At 32.7% G+C, this 4,565-nt stretch overlaps 1 non-coding gene across 1 annotated transcript; it reads left to right on the top strand.

Annotated features, from left to right (window-relative positions):
• The first annotated feature begins 2,004 nt into the window (after positions 1 to 2,004).
• On the top strand, positions 2,005 to 2,111 carry LOC136747395 (U6 spliceosomal RNA). The gene has a single exon (XR_010816495.1). It is a non-coding gene; the product is annotated as a U6 spliceosomal RNA (small nuclear RNA).
• Positions 2,112 to 4,565: the final 2,454 nt, after the last annotated feature.

The raw sequence follows: 4,565 nt of genomic DNA, 5'->3' as shown, positions 1-4,565 counted from the left end.
TTTCTACATTTCTTTTTGCTTTGGAGTTCAACGGGTTTCTTTTTGCATTAGCGTTTTTTGTTTCTGCACTTTTGTCGCATTATTTTCCTTCTGTTTGTTTTTGCATTTTTAGATTTTGCATATTGTTTTCCTTTTCCGTTTTCTTCAGCAATTTTTGCTTTTGCATTTCATTTGCTTTTGTGTTTTTCTTTCTACATTTTTCTTTTGCATTTTCTCATTCTTGTATTTTGTTTTTTACTTTTTTTGTGCTTGTTTTTTCTTCTTGCAATTTTATGCTTTTGCATCATTTTCTTTTGTCTCATTTTGCTTTTGTTTTTGCATTTTACTTTTAGCTTATCTTTCCATTTTAACTTTTTCCTTTTGCATTTTTTTCTGAATAATTTTTTCATTGTTTTTCCTTTTTTAGTATTGCTTTTACATTTTTCTTACTTTGTTTTAGTGTTTGTTTTTTCTTTAGTTCTTGTGTTTTTCTTTTTGCAATTTTTTGCTGTTGTGTAATTTTCTTGTGATTTTTACTGTCAATTCGTATTTGTTTTTGCATTCTTCTTTTAGGTTGTTTTTCTTGCTTTTCCATTTTTACTTGTTTTTCTTTTTTCTTTTGCATTTTGTTCTTTTACAATTTTTTTTCCATGTTTAGTATTGCTTATGCATTTTTTGTTTGTTTTTTTCTTTCGTTTTTGCATTTTTCTATTGTTTTGTGGTGGTTTTGCATCTTTTTCCACTATCCTTGCAGGTTTTCTTGCAGTTTTGCGTTTTTGCAAAAAAAAAAAAAATTGACAAAAATATGGAACGCGTCACGAATTTGCATGTCATCCTTGTGCCTGTTTTTGTTTTAGTATTTTACTTTGTGCTTTTCTTTTTCCTGTTTTTTGTTTTTCTTTTGCGTTAATCTTTTTTCATTTGCATTTCTTAATTGATGTAGTTTTATTTTGTGCAAGTTTTGAGTTCAATTCTGTTTTTCTCTTTCTGAGTTTCTGCTTTTGAAATTTTTCTTTTGCATTTCTCTTTTTGCTTATGTTTTTATGTTTTTTTGCAGTTTTCCATAGCTTTTCCGGTGCTGATTGAAAGCTGATTGAAAGATGTCTAACATGCTGTATAACATATCCAAAACTGTTCAGAGTTGCATTGTAGAATTGGTGCATTGTCCTCTGTACTGGTTTCTGTCCACTGGTTTAGGGTTTAAGATTAGAGATGTTTCAGGTTTATCTTGCGCAGTCCTGCACAGCGGAGTGTCCGAGGCATGTTATTGAATGTTATGGAATCTGACTGGGACGCCTCTCGTCTCAGACTTCTGGCTTCCTCAACTTGTTTCCGCCCACACTGCAGGCATTGGCCAGCACAGCTTTTGGCTGCGTTGACCTTTTCAGGTACAGGTGTACTTGACTGAGGTCTGACGGGGAAGTCTGTTGCCTGACTATCAATGCAATTATAGTTTTGGGGTCTGTGTCCGTAATAGAACTCTATGGAGATTACTCGTGGTGCCGCCTGGCGGTCATCTGCAAGCACTGCAATCGAAAATGAAATTTTGGGATGTAGGCTACAGTTTGGGTTTAGTGTTTAAGATTAGAAATGTTTCAGGTTTAAAATCAACGTTTATCCTGCGCAGTCCTGCACAGCGGAGTGTCCGAGCCGAGCTATTGAATGTTATGGAATCTGACTGGGACGCCTCTCGTCTCAGACTTCTGGCTTCCTCAACTTGTTTCCGCCCACACTGCAGGCATTGGCCAGCAGTTGGCAAATTACCCAGCAGCCCCTAGCATAGTTCTTTGCAAAATAAACTGTTTCCAAATGTCACGTTTTAAAGGATAATAAGTGTCGGTTTTGTGGAAGGCAGTGAGAGTGAGCGGCACAGGAGCTGTAGTAGGGGCTGACATGCACTGTAAGCAGAACAGACAGTGGGGAGGTGTGTTCTGGGCTCAGACAGCGATCCACATGTGATTCCCTGTGCTTGGGGTGCATGGGGGGGTCTGCACTATTTATAGCCATGACACAGCCATGTTATTTGTGCTTGCTCCGGCAGCACATATACTAAAATTGGAACGATACAGAGAAGATTAGCATGGCCCCTGCGCAAGGATGACACGCAAATTCGTGAAGCGTTCCATATTTTTGTCAATTTTTTGAAAAAAAAAAAAAACAAATTGGCAAAACCGCAATAAAAATGGAAAAAGATGCAAAAGCAAACAACAAAGAAAAGAAAAACGCAAAAACTAAAGAAAAGACACAGAAAAAATGCAAACGCAAACTCGTGAAGCGTTCCAATTTTTTGGAAAGAAAAAAACATTCTTATAATGGAAAAATGGAAAAGCAAGTAAAACAACCTTAAAGAAGAATGCAAAAACAAATACAAAATGACAGTAAAAATCACAAGAAAATTACGTAAAATCTAAAAATTGCAAAAAGAAAATCACAAAAACTAAATAAAAAACACAAACACTAAAACGAAGTAAGGAAATTGGAATAGCAATGCTAAAAATTGAAAAAAAAAATCTAAAGGGAAAACAAAAGCAATAAAAACAAGCAAAAAGAAAAATGCAGAATCACAAAATGAAACAAAATCACAAGAGAACGGTGCAAAAGCAAAAAATTGCAAAATACAAACCAACGAAAAAATTCATGAACTATGAGAAAAGCGAAAGCAAAATAACAAATGTAAAAAATGCTACAGAAAGAAAAATGCAGCAATTCTCAAAAGTAGAGATGAAAAGCTAAAGAAAACACCAAAAGCAAAGAAAAACACAAAAGACAAATCTGTAAAAACAAGGAAATAATGCCAAAGGAAAAACAAAAGGGAAAACAAAGCAACATGAAAAATTCAAAAGCAGAGAAATGCAATAGCAAGAAAGTAAGTAAACACAAAAGAAAAATGGAAAAGACACACTTAATGAAATAAAAACAAGACAATGACAAAAGCAAAAAAAGCTAAATGTAAAATTAAAAAATACAAAAAAGTTTAACCAAAAAAGCTTAAGAATCTCAAAAGTAGAGATGCAGAAGAAAAACTAAAGGAATGAAAAACTAAAAAGAACAAGCAAAATGAAAAATACAAAAGCACAGTAAAACACAAAAGCATGAACAAGAAAATGGCGCAACAGCAAACCAACAAAAAAATTCATAAACTACAAAATAAACGATAGCAAAAAAAGCTAGAAGCAGCAATACTCAAAAGTAGAGAAAAAAAGCTAAAGAAAACACCAAAAGCAAAGAAAAATGCAAAAGACAAAAAATCGGTAAAAAATGAAATGTTAAAGGAAAAACATGGACAAGAAACTAAAAAGAATAATAAAGTTTAAGCAAAAAAGCTGAAGGAAAAATAAATGCAGAATCTCAAAAGTAGAGATGCAAATGAAAAACTAAAGGAACAAATATAATCGAGACAAGAAAAAAGACAAATGCAATAAGTAAAATTCAAAACAAGGAGAATTATTATTATTATTTTTATTTCTTGGAAAATGCAAAAACTATGAAAAATGCAAATGCAAAAATCTAATGAAATAATGCCAAAGACAGTAATAAACGCAGAAAGAAAAACTCAAAAGTAGAGAAAATAATTCAACAGAAAAAGGAAAACGCCATAGCAAGGCAAATCGCAAAAGCCAAAAAAAGAACAGGAAAAACATGATAGGAAAACAAAAGCAGAAATGCAGTAGCAAGAAAGTAAACAATGCAAAATGAAATGTAAAAAACAAATACAAGAATGAGAAAATGCTAAGGCGAAAAGAAATGCAAGAGGAAATAAAATGCATATGAAAAAAATGCTAAAGAAATCAATGGAAAAGAAAAAAAATATGCAAAATCTAAAAATGCAAAAAAAAAACAATTACAAATGGGATCAAAAAGAAAATCTGTAATAATGCAAAACAAAAATGCAAAAGCAAAAAAACAAATGCAATAAAACAATGTAAAAAGAGGAACACAAACACAATAGCAAAAATCCTAATGGAAAGTGCAACTGCAAATTGAGAATACGAAGAAAAATGCAGAAACAATCAGAAAAATCTATGAAGAAAACGTAAACACAACAAACAGAAAATGTATTTCTTCCTGTTTTTTTTTTGCTCCTGCAAAAGTGAAACATGTACATTTAAAAAGAGAAGAGCAACAGCAAAAAGAAAAAGGCAAGCAGTAAAATGCAAATGTAAAAAAACATAAAGAAGAAGAGATAAAACACTAAAACAAGGAAGAAGAGCTACACAAAAGCAAGAAAACCTGGAGAATCTCAAAACTATGCAAAAGCAAATACAAATGCAAATACAAACAATATGCAAAAGAAAGAAGAAAAACACAACCGCAAACATAAACAAAAGCAACGACAAAAGCAAAATTAATTACAGAAACAAACATAAAGCAAAAAAATTCAAAAACAAAGAAAATCTCTGACAGGCTATGCTTTAAGCCTCATTTAATTCAATTACCAGGTTTTCCCCATAAAATTGCATAGGCATAGGCATAGCAGTATTTCAGTGCCTTGTGCCAGGTGGAGCCAGCTAGGTGAATTGATGGCAGCTAGACAAAAAGGTTTACAGCTGCGCTGTTTCTCAGTTGACTAGGGGACAGAAACCTAG

The sequence above is a fragment of the Amia ocellicauda genome, chromosome 3 (genome assembly GCF_036373705.1).
Source record: "Amia ocellicauda isolate fAmiCal2 chromosome 3, fAmiCal2.hap1, whole genome shotgun sequence".
Taxonomy (NCBI): domain Eukaryota; kingdom Metazoa; phylum Chordata; class Actinopteri; order Amiiformes; family Amiidae; genus Amia; species Amia ocellicauda.
This window is presented reverse-complemented; position numbering and strand designations above follow the sequence as displayed.